This window comes from Cervus canadensis, chromosome 13 (genome assembly GCF_019320065.1).
Source record: "Cervus canadensis isolate Bull #8, Minnesota chromosome 13, ASM1932006v1, whole genome shotgun sequence".
NCBI lineage: Eukaryota > Metazoa > Chordata > Mammalia > Artiodactyla > Cervidae > Cervus > Cervus canadensis.
This window is the reverse complement of record NC_057398.1, coordinates 43477353-43493756: the sequence shown is the minus strand read 5'-3', so window position 1 is coordinate 43493756 and position 16404 is coordinate 43477353. Positions and strand designations below refer to the sequence as shown.

The 16404-nt window shown below is 37.9% G+C and overlaps 1 protein-coding gene and 1 pseudogene across 5 annotated transcripts in view; both read left to right on the top strand.

Moving 5' to 3' along the window:
• Window positions 1-16404, top strand: part of RGS7 (regulator of G protein signaling 7) — a 458444-nt gene that overhangs the window by 336772 nt on the left and 105268 nt on the right. The gene's annotated exons all lie outside the window — the stretch shown is intronic.
• Window positions 12308-13682, top strand: LOC122452087 (annotated as a pseudogene).

Sequence of the window (16404 nt, the reverse complement as noted above, 5' to 3'; positions counted from 1 at the left end):
CTCTCCACCTGATTCCTCTGGGTCTTCCCAGTGCACCAGGCCCGAGCACTTGTCTCATGCATCCAACCTGGGCTGGTGATCTGTTTCACCCTAGATAATATACATGTTTTGATGCTGTTCTCTCGAAACATCCCACCCTCGCCTTCTCCCACAGAGTCCAAAAGTCTGTTCTGTACATCTGTGTCTCTTTTTCTGTTTTGCATATAGGGTTATCGTTACCATCTTTCTAAATTCCATATATATGAGTTAGTATGCTGTAATGTTCTTTATCTTTCTGGCTTACTTCACTCTGTATAATGGGCTCCAGTTTCATCCATCTCATTAGAACTGATTCAAATGAATTCTTTTTAATGGCTGAGTAATATTCCATGGTGTATATGTACCACAGCTTCCTTATCCATTCATCTGCTGATGGGCATCTAGGTTGCTTCCATGTCCTGGCTATTATAAATAGTGCTGCGATGAACATTGGGGTGCACGTGTCTCTTTCAGATCTGGTTTCCTCAGTGTGTATGCCCAGAAGTGGTATTGCTGGGTCATATGGCAGTTCTATTTCCAGTTTTTTAAGAAATCTCCACACTGTTCTCCATAGCGGCTGTACTAGTTTGCATTCCCACCTGGAAATACAAAAAACCTCGAATAGCCAAAGTAATCTTGAGAAAGAAGAATGGAACTGGAGAAATCAACCTGCCTGACTTCAGACTATACTACAAAGCCACAGTCATCAAGACAGTATGGTACTGGCACAAAGGCAGAAATATAGATCAATGGAACAGAATAGAAAGCCCAGAGATAAATCCACAAACCTATGGACACCTTATCTTCGACAAAGGAGGCAAGAATATACAATGGAAAAAAGACAACCTCTTTAACAAGTGGTGCTGGGAAAAACTGGTCAACCACTTGTAAAAGAATGAAACTAGAACACTTTCTAACACCATACACAAAAATAAACTCAAAATGGATTAAAGATCTAAATGTAAGACCAGAAACTATAAAACTCCTAGAGGAGAACATAGGCAAAACACTCTCCGACATAAATCACAGCAGGATCCTCTATGACCCACCTCCCAGAATATTGGAAATAAAAGCAAAAAAGAAAGCTTTTTAAAGTGAGCGATGCAAAGAAATAGAGGAAAACAATAGAATGGGAAAAATCTCTTCAAGAAATTTAGAGATACCAAGGAAACATTTCATGCAAAGATGAGCACAATAGAAGAATTATACAAAACAGATCTTAATGACCCAGATAACCACAACCATGTGATCACTCACCTAAAGCCAAGTCAAGTGAGCCTTAGGAAGCTTCACTATGAACAAAGCTAGTGGAGGTGATGGAATTCCAGCTGAACTGTTTCAGATCCTACAAGGTGTTGCTGATAACGTCCTGCACTCAATATGCCAGCAAATTTGGAAAACTCAACGGTTGCCACAGAACTGGAAAAGGTCACTTTTCATTCCAATTGCAAAGAAGGGCAATGCCAGATAATGTCCAAACTACCACACAATTGCACTCATCTCGCACTTTAGCAAAGTAATGCTCAAAATCCTTCAAGCGAGGCTTCAACAGTACATGAACTTCCAGATGTTCCAGTTGAATTTAGAAAAGGCAGAAGAACCAGAGAGCAAATTGCCAGCATCTGTTGGATGATAGAAAAAGCTAGAGACTTTCAGAAAAGTCTCTACTTCTGCTTCATTGACTACACTAAAGCCTTTTACTCTGTAGATCACAACAAACTGTAGAAAATCTTACAGAGATGGGAATAACAGACCACCTTACCTGCCTCCTGTGAAACCTGTATGCAGGTCAAGAAGCAACAGTTAGAACCATACATGGAACAATGGACTGGTTCCAAATTGGGAAAGGAGTATGTCAAGGCACTCTGCTTATTTAACTTATATGCAGAGTACACCATGCGAAATGCTGGATGAAGCACAAGCTGGAATTAAGATTGCCCGGAGAAATATCAATAACCTCAGATATGCAGATGACACCACCCTTTGGTAGAAAGCAAAGAGCACCCAAAGAGCCTCTTGGTGAAAGTAAAAGAGGAGAGTGAAAAGTCTGGCTTAAAACTCAACATTCAAAAAACGAAGATCATGGCATCCGGTCCCATCACTTCATGACAAATATTTCAGGAAACAATGGAAACAGTGACATACTTTATTTTTTTGGGCTCCAGAATCACTGTGGATGGTGAAATTAAAAGAAGATATTAAGAATAGGAGGCAAGAATACACAGAAGAAATGGGAATACCAGCCCTTTAATGTCACTGCAGCCCTGAAATTAAAAGACGCTTGCTCTTTGGAAAAAAAATCTATGACAAATCTAGACAGCCTATTAAAAAACAGAGACATTACTTTGCCTACAAAGGTCCGTATAGTCATAACTATGGTTTTTCCAGTAGTCATGTATGGATGTGAGAGCTGGACAATAAAAAAAACTAAGCACCAAAGAGCTGATGCACTGGGAAGACCCAGAGGGATGGGATAGGGAGGGAGGTGGGAGGGGGGATCAGGATGGGGAACACATGTAAATCCATGGCTGATTCATGTCAATGTATGGCAAAAACCACTACAATATTGTAAAGTAATTAGCCTCCAACTAATAAAAATAAATGGAAAAAAAAAAAAAAAGAACTGATGCCTTCAAACTGTGGTGCTGGAGAAGACTCTTGAGAGTCCCTTGAACAGCAAGGAGATCAAACCAGTCAATACTAAAGGAAATCCACCCTGAGTATTCATTGGAAGGACTGATGCTGAAGCTCCAGTACTTTGGCGACCTGATGCCAGGAGCCAACTCATTGGAAAAGACCCTGATGCTGGAAAAGGTTGAAGGCAGGAGGAGAAGGTGATGACAGAGGATGAGGTGGTTGGATGGCATCACCGACTCAATGGACATGAGTTTGAGCAAGCTCCGGGAGATGGTGAAGGAAAGGGAAGCCTAGGGTGCTGCAGTCCATGGAGTCACAAAGAGTTAGCCATGACTGAGCGACTGAACAACAAAGCTCCCAACTGGCCTACTAAATTTAATAAATACACCTAATTTACTGAAGGGCTTCCCTGGTGGCTCAGCGGTAAAGAATCCGCCTGCAATGAAGGATAGCACCTCCAATGCAGGAGACGCCAGTTTGATCCTTGGGTTGGAAAGATCCCCTGGAGAAGGAAATGCAACCTATTCCAGTATACTTGCCTGGGAAGTCCCATGAATAGAGGAGCCTGGTGGGATACTCTCCATGGGGTTTCAGCAGTCGGACACAACTTAGAGACTAAACCACCACCCCAAGTTACTAACAGATGTGCAATGACAACCTAATAAAGATGCAGTATCATAAAGGAATAAATTATTGAAAGTAGGAAAGACTTCTTAATCCAGTGCCTTAACTTGCCTTTCATCACATCCCCACTGTCCCACTCAGTCCTTTACAAGAAAAGTTGTTGCAAACAGTTGAGCATAAGTGTCTGGAAACTTGGGGCTCCTCCTCAGTGGTGGTATTGAGAGGAAGGGGGTCATGGTAGCTGCCTCTCAGGCCTGTGCTCATTGTCTTTTTGCACCTTCTGCCAATTCTGCTTTTCACTTTGCATGTTCATTCACTGTAGGGAAATCCTAGGGCCATGGCTTGCAGAAGCTGCTACCAGAAGTTAAATAAAGCTGTGCAGTTGGGAACACCTCTGTAACTGATAATTGAAACATCTTAGCACATAATCCATCCCAGGCATATCATGTCACAGAAAAAGATGCAAGCAAATTGACAGTGATGTGGATAGTTTAAAAATAAAGAATAGAGTAGAAATATAGCTGTTTGCATAGATTATATCATACAAATGATGCAAAACTTTCCCGTCTTAAACAGGACCTCTGTAGAATATAACCTGTAATGAGAACAGTAGAAGCGTGGGAGAGAGTTCATTGTGAAGTACAGAGGTTATTAAAGAGTTAGAAAATAAACTTATGAGATCAATAGAATAGGGCTACAATGTTTTACTGGAAGATGCAAAAGTAGACAATTTAATTCATGAATCTTTTCAACTCTGAAGAGTTCTGATGGTGACCAAGCTACATGTTCATGCAGACACAGCCAAGCTTTATGCAACACATGAGACAATAAGTGTATGAAAGGGAAAGTTATTTAAAATCAGTGGGTTCAGGCAAGGCAAAGGGATATTCTTTTGAAGAACTCTTTAGAAATAGACTTTGTCCCTTTATCTCTGGTAGTCTGAAGGTAAATTGAATAATGTTTTATCTCCAGTTAGAGTAAAATAACCTTTCTGTCTGCTGTAAAGTAAACAATCTGAAAATTCTCTGTGGTATGATGCTGTGATAAAATAATAACAAGATAAACCAGGATTTCAGACAGAGCCATTCATACATTTATTAATTCCATGCATGCAAAATGCGTCCGTCCTGCAGTGGAAACGCGGTAATGATCAGTGTGTACATAATTCCCCTCTCACCGGCAAGACAGACATTGGAGAAGTCATTATACCAGCAGCATAGCAATCAGCCTCTTCAACTCACAGATGCTCTGAATTTCCCCTCAGTGTGTCCTTCCAACAGATTTCCCGACAGAGTGCTTAATCCTGGCTCACTCTCATTGTGTTCCTGTGTTTCAGATGAAATAGTGTGTGTGCTATTGAAAAATCTTTCAGTGCCATGGCTGATCATATACTTGGATGTCATGGCTTCAGATCCCAGTCATGCCTTCAAGATTTCCTGGCAATTATAGATTTTAATCATAGAAAATGACTTATCCAGTGGGAGTGATTATTTGTAACCTTCATTTTCCTAAAGTTCCCTGTCATGTTCATTCTCAGTCATCCTCAGCATTGACCAGGACTTTTCAGAGAAAATAATAGAGTAGCTTTCTCAACTTTCTAACTCTTCCTCCCTCATAGAAATGTAACCATCTGTATACTTGTTCTTAACTCCTCTCCTATCTGAGTTATACTGCCCCAGGGTTCTTGTTGCACCCTTCACATTTCTATTTTCTGTTTTAGACTACCATATATTTATTGGTTTACTCACCACAGTTCTCTCCCGTCATAAACGCCATGTTGACCCGTGATACACTCTACCTCCTCTTCTGTTATCTCTCCTATTTTTACAAATTCATTTCCACTTGCTATCTCTAATTCTTCTCTCTCCAGTTTCTCAATTTATGAAATCTTGCTTGTGTCCTCCACTTATAAACTGAAACTTTTATTCAGTGTGCTGAGTGATATTCTTCTTGTTGATAAATTTGGTGATGAACTCTCAGTCCTGAATTGACATCCTTGCAGTGTTTTTCACTCTTTTCTGTATTTCATTACTCCATTCTCCAGTTTGTGCCATCATTTTCTCATCCTTCAACTTAGTGTTGTTCCCAGATTTCTCTGCTTGTATCAAAAACTCAGGGTTTTTGAGACCCAAGAATCTTTTTTTTTTTCCTATTTATTGTCTCTATAGAGTCCGTATACTTCCTTATTTTATCCACTATTACTGTGAATACACATATAAAATCCCTTCTGAGCCCCTGACCTACAAATCCAACTAATAGAGATTTCCACTTGGATTTTTATCAGGCATCTAATGTATGCAAAAAATTAAAATTTACTTCAACATTTTGTTCCCAAATCTGCATAGACTTTCCCTCCTAAATATCTCTCAGATTTGCCCACTTATCTCCTTCATCTCTTCATCTTTCCTTATTTCCTACACAGTCGCATCTCTCTGGGAACTACCATCATCTTCTAACTCATATCCCCTCTTTCCTTGTCGCATACTCATATATTCATTTCAGTGCATCTAAGATGATCTTTCCAAAATGCAGACCTAAGTATGGCTGTTCTAAGGTTCAGTAGATCCCCCATTGTCCTCAGGATAAAGTCCAAACTTTTAAGATTGAATGTAAAACGCTTTTTGATATAGCCCTGTTTATCATGGCATTTATTCAGATGACAACTTTTTGTGCCCCCCCCCACTGTTCTTTCTAGTCAACAAATTGATGTCTGTTAAGTGACATTATACTCCTAATTACAAGCTTTTGAATATGCTGATTTTTTGATAAAACTCCTTTTAAATTTATTTTTTATTTTTAATTGGAGGAATAGGCTGCTTTCTTTGCTTGGAACCTCCTACTTCCTTTCTAGTTCTTCTTTTTTTTTTTTTTTTTTTTTTAAAAGTCTTAATATATTTTAGTTACATTAATACATTTCTCAAAAAGACGAAACATCTATTTCTTCATATTGGTCTAGCACAGTTATGAATAACATTACAGTCTCTATTTTTAAGCCTTAATATTTTCAAAATGGGATTTTCTTTGCATATTCATATTTTGCCAACTTTGCCCATCTATCTTCCCTCATGGTTGGTTGAAGAACTACTTTTTATTCATTTTAATTTCAAAACTTTTTCACATGATGCAATACATATACATATAGTAGTGGAAAGTCTTAAGCAAAGTCTAGTTCTTCTTTTTCATTAGAACTTGTATTATGTATCAACTCCTCCAGGAAGGGTTCTTGACTTCCAAAGATTTCACTGGAAGTCCATTTAATGTGTTTCCAGAACACACTGCACTTGCCTCATTGACATTTTTATCACAAAGTATGTTTGCATGCCTATTTATACACCCCATATTTATTAAAGGTTGGGCTGGCACTTTGTTTAGTACATTTTCCCATGTATGAGCTGTCTACATTTGGTAGTAAAAGCTATGAAATTAGAGGAGCTTGCCAAAGAAGAAAGAATACAGAAAGAGTAAAGGAAAATGGGAGCCATTGCAAAGACAGATTTCAAAGTACCTCCTCACTGTGGTTTGGGAGAAAAAAGGGAAGAGGTCAGGAGTCAGAGGGAATAACACTAAGGTAGATAGAGTGTGATGGAAGTCAAACAGGGGGTCCCTGGAAGAAACCCATCAGTAGCTTGTTGAGCAAAAAAGAGTGAGGGAGTAGGCGGAAATTGTAGTTATTTTGCACTGGGAAGTCATTGGTGACCTTTTGAGAGAGCAAATTTAGTAAAGCTTTAGATTCAGAAGGCAGGATGCAGGAAGCTAAGGAAGATGTTGAGAGCAGGAAGTGAGGGATGTGTGCACAGTACTCTTTTAGGAAAAGAGACCTCAAAAGAAAGGGGACCAAGGGTGATAGGCTGGTACTTGGGAGTAGCAAAACCAAGAACAGATTCTCTCCTTCCCGCCCCTCTTCCTTCCTTCCTTCTTGCCTCCCTCCTCCCCTCCCTTCCTCTTTCCCTCCCTCTCCTCTTTCCTTTGACTTCCCTCACCTTCCTTCTTTCCCTTTTCTTACTTCCTTCTTTCTCCTCTTCTTGCTTCTTTTTTCTCTAATACGAATAATTCTTTGAGTATACTTATAGTACTAATGAGAAGGAAACTAAATGAGAATAAAAAAACGTGATGACTCAGCAAAGAAAGGTTTGCTTGACAAAGTCTCTGAAACTGTTGAGTGAGCAAAGCCCTCATATTAGTGAAGAGAATTGGATTAGGAGTGCAGAGTGAGACAGTCTTGGAAAGTAAGATAAATGCCCCATTTATGAAAAGAGAGATTTAGTGCAAGGATAACATTCAGTGTGTTTGAAAAATAATAATTAATGGATTTCACGTCATCCAAATCCTATATTTTCAGCAAAGTGTCAGATAAATACAAGCATAGATTTAGAGAAACAACCTTGATATCTGAGCTTGAGTAAAGTGCAAAGTTTTGAACAATATATTAATCAATTAAAGATAGAATGTGAAATATAAGAATTAGGATAGATAAAGACTTCAAACTCTTTAAGTTTCAGAACTCTTAAAATAGTTTAATGCCCTTGAAAATGTTCCTCCTCCTATAAACTGTTATCCTCAGAAAGATGCAAATTTAATAACAAATGCCCTTTGGCCCCCTTTAGGTGAACTTCATTACATACTCTCATTGTAGACAGGGGATGTTACAAATTTAAAATTAGAGTATGCCAATAGATAGCATGTTACTTGTCAAATAAAATTTTCTGGAGTCAACCATTTGTTATTCATGGCTTTTTTCTTTTTTATACTACTTTCAAAATTTCTCTCAGCATTCAAATTCAAATTATAAATGTACTAAAGTATTAATGTAATTAAAATTTATTCTACCATTAAATGTATCTTTATTCATAACTGTACTTCATAAGTCATTCCAGTCAGACATTTTTGTAATTAGACTGAAGTTCATTGATCATAATTTTTCATGTGAATAAAAGGTATTTGCATTTTCACCATAGTTAAGTCTCAAGCTGTGTGGCTCTTATAAAGAAAATTTTCACATCCAGTATTTGTTTCAGTTAGGTTCTTCTTAAAATGTGTTTTCAGCTGTCAGAAAATGCAGCATCACTTCCCATGGGCAAAATTAAGGGACTCTGAATAGGTTGGTTTATGTCATCCGTGAATGGGTAAGGTCTCAAGTTCCATGAGTTTTGCCTCAGCTACCATTAATTTACTGAGTTTTTTATTGAATTTTTCAAGCTGAGTTCAAGATGTATGGAAGAGATATAAAAGGATCTTTTAGCCATTTTCTGTTCCAAATGTATCGAAGCATGTACTTGAATTTCAAAACATGGACTTGGGGTTAAAATAATTTCTTCATTCATACTAGGTGTTAATTAAAAACAGGGAAGATGACATTTGAAGTTTGTTACCCTCTCTGCTGTTTTAGAAATTGAACAAATTCTCAAAACTTCTTCTGGTAATGTGTGATTTTTATATACAAAGTAACAACAAAGTAACAAAGTATAAAATTCTTACATATAAATTACATATTTTCTTCATATTCTTAGAGCAAGCATTAGATGTGTGGCTTGTTTCAAGACATTGTGACTCTTTTAATTTAGTCCTGCAGAGGTAATATATCACCTCCTAAAATGCAGGCTTTTAATCATATCTGGTATCAAAGCAATGTGTGTATATGAGTATTAAAGAAACACTCAAAAGTATTTTCTTTAGAAATTAAATTTCTTTTCCTTGCTTTATTTTAAATACAAATGATATATTGTTCCACTTTACATTTGTGAATTGTTTGGCCAGGGGGAAAAAAAAGAGTTTAAGCAGAGTTCCTGTATTTCAGAATGTTAAAGAAATAATAGGAAAGACTAATACCAGAACACAATTAGTTACAGTAAATGACATCAGGTACTGGGGGCTCCTTGGAGGGTGAGCTTGATCCTAAAGGAATCAGAAAAGGCTTCATGGTGGGGGGGGGGGGGGCTATATTAGAGTAGATCCAGGGAATTGCATAGAATTCTACTTGATAGCAAGGAGGCTTTTCTGGCAGTAATGGCACAGAGGAGAGAATTATCTTCTCCAGATCACTAAGTGATCCAGTTTGTCTAGAAGAATGAATGTATGAATGTAGTATAAAGGCAAGGTTTGGCCATAATGAGTTCTGGGGAGCCACTTCCTTATAGAGGCGGGATAAAAGTTGTCCTGTAGGACATCATTAAGAAGTGAATTGGGTGATGGGCAGAAGGTGGAACTTTGAATAGATTTAACTTGGAAAATAAAAAAGTCATGTCCACACTTGTTTGTTTCTACTATGTTCCAGATACAGTTAGATATTTTAGCTGCATTATCTTTGATCCTTCCAGCAGACACAAGGTTAGAGTTTGTCCTTTGAAAGATACTGTGGAGAATATATTAGAAGGCAACCAGATTAGGAGCCCCCTGGGGAGGTGACTCATGCATATTTCATCTTTTTTTCCTTTTATTCTGTGTACTTGAAAACAATTTCAACTCTCCCACATTATTGAATACCATTCACATTGGTTGCTGTCCACACTCTCTCCCACTTTCGGTTTCCCTTGTTGTTTTAATGGCTTACATTTGTATGATACATTAGTCAAAACTAATGAGCCAATAGTGGTACATTACTAACTGAAGCCCATACTTTATTGACATTTTCTTTGTTTTTACCTAACGTCCTTTTTATGTACTGCACTCTCATCCAGGGTACCATGTTACATTTAGTTGTCATGTCTTGGTTCATGCATGCTCAGTTGCTTCGGTCATGTCCAACTCTTTGCGACCATATGGACTGTAGTCCGCCAGAATTCTCTGTCCATGGGATTCTCCAGGCAAGAATACTGGAGTAGGTTGTCATGTCCTCCTTCAGAGGATCTTCCCGACCCAGGGATCAAACCCGCATCTCCTGCGTCTTCTGCATTGCAGGTGGATTCTTTACCACTGAGCCACCAGGGAAGCCTGTCATGTCTTGGTAACTATCTCTAAACTGTGAGTTTCTCAGACTTTCCTTGTTTTTGATGACCTTGACAGTTTTGAGGAGTACTAGTCAGATGTTTTATAAAATGTCCCTGAACTAGGGTTTGTTTGATGTTTTTTTGATGATTTCTCTGGGGTTTTAGGTTTGAGGGAGGAAGACCACAGAGATAAATGTTCTTTTCATCACACCAGATAGCCATTGGTCTGTTTTGTTGTTGTTCAGTCACTAAGTAGTGTCTGACTCTTTGAGACCCCATGGACTGCAGCACTCCAGATGTCCCTGTCCTTCACCATCTCCCGGAGTTTGCTCAGACTTATGTCCATTGAGTTGGTGATGCTAACTATCTCATCCTCTGCTGCCCCCATTCTCCTTTTGCCTTCAGTCTTTCCCAGCCTCAGAATTTTTTCCAGTGGGTCAGCTCTTCACATCAGGTGGCCAAAGTATTGGAGCTTCAGCATCAGTCCTTCCAATGAATATTCAGAGTTGATTTCTTTAGTATTGACTGGTTTGATCTCCTTGCTCTCCAAGGGACTCTCAAGAGTCTTCTCCAGCACCACAGTTCAAAAACATCATTTCTTCAGTGCTCTGCTTTCTTTATGGTCCAATTCTCACATCTGTACATGACTACTGAAAAAAAAATCAAAGCTTTGACTATATGAACCTTTGTTGGCAAAGTGATGTCTTTGTTTTTTAATACACTGTCTAGTTTTGTCATAGCTTGCTGATCATTTACTATCTCTATTATTCCTTTTTCAGAATGTCATATAGATGGTGTCAGTCTATAATCTTTTTAGACTGCCTTCTTTCAGTTAGTAATATGAATTTAATAAGGGTACACAGAATGTTGGAGGTATGCCAAATGGACACAGAAGCCAATCGAGAGAGTTCCCACTGGAAAGATGGAAAACATTTTGCAACAAAATAAATTATTATTGTCCTATTGGGGAAAGAGCAGACAAATAGATCAATGGAACAGCCCAGAAATAGACCCACACAAATTACAGTCATCCGACCTTAGACAAAAGTGTAAAGGATATTTAATAGAAGAAAAGGATTCTTTTCAGCTTTTAAGAAATTGTTTTACATAACAAATTGCTATGTTTTTTAAAAAACAGTGAACCTAGATTTGTACTTTATGTTGATGATATAAATCTCATTGTAAAGTGACATTTTCCCCACCTTTTTCATACTTACACTTTGGAAAGAAATTCCTAAATGTAGCTCAAACTAAAGGAATAAGAATTTATGCTTCAACTCATTCAGGGTGAAATGTATACTTAAATTACTCTATTTTTTTTTTTTTGATGGGGAACTTTGTCCATATCCTCCACTTATTCAGTCACTTATTTATATCCGCATGAACCTCTGGGTTTTTTATACTTCCTCACAAAGTTTTGGAAAAGAAAGACAAGGAAGAAGATTGATTGTGGTGGAATCCTTTTTTATTGATTGTTGACTTTTATTTGATAATATTTCATTGAGGATTTTTGTTTCTATCTTAGTAAGAGAAAATGGCCTGTCCTTTTCCTTCTTGTAATGTCTTTCTCTGAGTTTAGTATTTAGGTAATACTAATCTTATAGAAAGTGTTAGGAACTGTTCTCTCTGCTTGTAATTTTCTGGAAGAAGAACTGGTAGCACTTCTTCCCTAAATATTTGGTAGAATTTACCAGCAAAACTTTCTAGAACTATTGCTTTTTTTGAAGGGAGGTAACTAACTATTGATTCCTCTCTTTGAAATAATAGAGCTATTCAGGTTTCCTTTTGCCTCTTTTGTATGTTTTGGTTTATATCTTTCAAGTAGTTGATTACTTAAGTTATCAAATTTGTGGGCACAGTGCTGTTGATAGTGTTACTTTATTATCTTTTTAATATTCATAGGTCAGTAGTAATGATCCACAGTGTCTCCCCTCTCTTTTCTGATATTGACAATTTGTTTTTTCTTTCTTCTTTTCCTAGTTAGCCTTGCTGGAAGTCTATCAATTTCATTGACTTTTCTCTATTGTTTTCTGGTTGCTTCTGTAATTTTATCCTTTCTCTAGCTTTAAATCACCCTTCTCTTTTCCTGTGGGAGCCGCTGGGTTGAGAGGAGCGTGGCCTTCTCCTCTCCCCGCCATGGTGTGTGCTCGTCCACTGATATCAGTGTACTCTGAAAAGGGGGTGTCCTCTGGCAAAAATGTCACTTTGCCTGCTGTGTTCAAGGCTCCCATTCGACCCAATATTGTTAACTTTGTTCACACCAACTTGCGCAAAAACAACAGACAGCCCTATGCTGTCAGTGAATTAGCAGGTCATCAAACCAGTGCTGAGTCTTGGGGTGCCGGCAGAGCTGTGGCTCGAATTCCCAGGGTTCGAGGTGGCGGGACTCACCGTTCTGGTCAGGGTGCTTTTGGAAATATGTGTTGTGGGGGCCGCATGTTTGCACCAACCAAGACCTGGCGACGTTGGCACCGCAGAGTGAATACAACACAGAAGCGATATGCCGTCTGCTCTGCACTGGCTGCCTCAGCCTTACCTGCGCTGGTCATGTCTAAAGGTCATCGTATAGAGGAAGTTCCTGAACTTCCTTTGGCAGTTGAAGATAAACTTGAAGGCTACAAGAAGACCAAGGAGGCTGTTTTGCTTCTGAAGAAACTTAAAGCCTGGAATGATATCAAAAGGTCTACGCCTCTTAGTGAACAAGAGCTGGCAAAATGAAAATGAGAAACCGTCGCCGTATCCAGCGCAGGGGACCCTGCATCATCTATAATGAAGACAATGGTATCATCAAGGCCTTCAGAAACATCCCTGGAATTACTCTGCTTAATGTAAGCAAGCTGAACGTTTTGAAACTTGCTCCTGGTGGTCATGTGGGACGTTTCTGCATTTGGACTGAAAGTGCTTTCCGAAACTTAGATGAGCTGTACGGCACTTGGCGTAAAGCAGCCTCCCTCAAGAGTAACTACAACCTCCCCATGCACAAGATGCTTAATGCAGACCTCAGCAGAATCTTGAAAAGCCCAGAAATCCAAAGAGCACTCCAAGCACCACGCAGGAAGATTCATCACAGAGTCCTGAAGAAGCATCCACTGAAAAACCTGAGAATCATGTTGAAGCTTAACCCGTACGCAAAGACCAGGTGCCGGAACACCATTCTTCGACAGGCCAAGAACCACAAAATCTGCATGGATAAGGCAGCAGCAACACTAGAAGCCAAATCAGATCAGAAGGGGGTTCAGGGCAAGAAGCCTGTGGTGGGAAACAAAGAAAAGAAGGCTGTTGGTGATAAGAAGCTGAAGAAGCCTGTGGTGGGAAAAAAGGGCTGCAGGGACCACGAAACCAGCAGCTGAAAAGAAACCCACAGAAAGGAAACCCACCTCAGAGGAAAAGAAGGCTGCTGCATAAACTTAAATTTGTTTATTCCGTAAATGCCAAATCATTTTGGACAGCTAATTTTGAATAAAGACCTGAACAAAGAGGCAGTGAGAAATAAATAAATAAATAAATCACCCTTCGTCCTCTAGTTTCTGTGATACTAAAGCCCCACCTTAGGTTATTGATGCATTCAACACTATAATTTTCCCTCTAAGCACTGCCTTTGCTATAGAATCCAAGTTTTGATAAATTATATATTCATTCAGCTCATTATAATTTTTTATTTCTCTCTAGGATTTTTCTTTGACATATGAATTACTAAGATGTATATCATTTAATTTCAAACATTTGGGTATTTATCAGCTATCCTTATTTTACTGATATTTAGTTTAACTTCATAATATATGTAGTTCTATTATAATCATACTTTGTATGATTTTTATTCTTTTAAATATTTTAAGGTTTGTTTTATGGCCCAGAATGTGATTCATCTCTTTGAACATTGATGAATATTTCGTATGTGCTACAGAATAACTCTACTATAGTTGGGTAGAATATTATATACACATCAATTACATCAAGTGATGGATAGTGTTCTTCAGGTTCATCTAAGTCTTATTGATCTTTTTGTCTGTTTTATGTATCTATTACTGAAAGACTGGTGCTGAAGTTTACAACTATAATAATGGATTTGTATATTTCTCCTTTCAGTCCTATCACTGTTTGCCTTATATATTTTGACACTCTATTAAATTTATAGACATCTAGCTTGTTCTGTCTTCTAGGAGACTTGACCTCTTTATGATTATTCATCATCCTCCATTAGCCCTGACAATCCCCCTGTTATAAAGTTTGCTTTGTCTGAAATTAATATATCTACTCTAGTTTTTGTGGGGAAGGAGGGGGGATCCCCTGGTAGCTCAGCTGATGAAGAATCTACCTGCAATGTAGGAGGCCCTGGTTCGATCCCTGGGTTGGGAAGATCCCCTGGAGAAGGGACAGGCTACCCACTCCAGTATTCTGGCCAGGAGAATTCCATGAGCTGTATAGTCCATGGGGTCGCAAAGAGTCAGACATGACTAAGCTACTTTCACTTTCATAGTTTTTTAAAGAAAGCATATTTTATAGGTTCATTGGTCCATTCCTTTAAGTTAATTAAGGTAAAGAAACCTTTTAAAATTTACAAGCTAATAGTTATCAAACAATGCAAATTTGTTTATTAACCTCAAAATTATCAATGATGAATTCAGCAAGGTAGCAAGATCCAATATTAAAATACAGAAATCTGTTTCATTTCTTTATACTAACATTGACATATCAGAAAGGGAGTCAAGAAAACATTACTTTTTAAAATCGCATCAAAAAATAAAATACTTAGGAATAAACCTGACCAAAAAGTTGAAAGACTTACATGCTGAGAACTATAAAACATTGATAAAGGAAATGATTCAAAGAAATGGAAAGATATACTGTGCTCTTAGACTGGAAGAATTAATATTGTTAATATGTGCATACTATCCAAAGCAGTCTACAAATTTATTGTGATCCCTATTAAATTACCCATGACATTTTTCACAGAAGTAGAACAAATAATCCAAAAATTTATATGGAACAATAAAAGACCCAGAAGTGTCAAAGCAATCTTGAGGAAGAAGAACATAGCTGGACGCAGAATCCTCCCAGATTTCAGATAGTACTGCAAAGCTATAGTACCCACAACAGCATGGTATTTGTACAAAAAGAGACATATGGATCAATGGAACAGAACAGAGCATGTAGAAATAAACTCACACACCTATGGTCAAATAATCTTCGACAAAGGAAGCAAGAGTATATAATGGAGAAAACACAGTCTCTTTGGCAGGTGGTGTTGGGAAAGTTGGATAGCTGCATGTTAATCAGTGAATTTACAACACACATACACATCATACACAAAAATAAACTCCAAATGGCTTGAAGGTTTAAATATCAACATAAGACTTGACATCGTAAAACTCTAGAAGAGAATATAAATTAAACATTCTTACATAAATTGTAGGAAGACAATAAAAATAAAAACAAAAGCCATTAAAAGGAGTGAAACAATTTCATTTGCAGAGCTGTGGATAGACCCACTATCATATCATATCAGAGTGAAGTAAGTCAGAAAGAAAAAGACAAATACTGTATATTAATGCATATACATGGAATTTAGAAAGATGGTACCAACAATCCTACATGCAGGGCAACAAACAGAAACTTCTTTAACCTGGAAAATGAAAGAGTCACCTAAGTCCAGGAAGTGCAGAGAGTCCCACACAGGATAAAACAAGGAGGAACATGTCAAGACCCATGCTAATCAAAATAGTAAAAATTAAATATAAAGAAAAAGTATTAAATGCAACAAAGGAAAGGCAGCAAGTAATATATGAGGGCATCCTCATAAAATTTTCAGATGATTTTTTAGCAGAAACTCTGCAGGTCAGAAGGGAGTGGTATGATATCTTTAAAGTGAGGAAATGGAAAAACCAAGAATACTCTACCCAGCAAGGCTCTCATTCATATTCATCAGAGAAATAAAAATCTTTACAGGAAGAAAAGCTAAGAGAATTGAGCAGTACCAAACCATCTTTACAACAATTGCTAAAGTAACTTCTCTAGGCGGAAAAGAGACCAGCAACTTAAAACAGCTTTTTACATATATAGACTGTTAAACAAAAAACTTATGGGGAATGCAAACCAAAGAACTATAGTATATACACAAGCGAAAAAAGAAAAAGCATCCCAAATGAACACTAAAGATGGTCATCAACAAGAGAACAAAGAGGAAGGGAAGAAAAAAGACCTG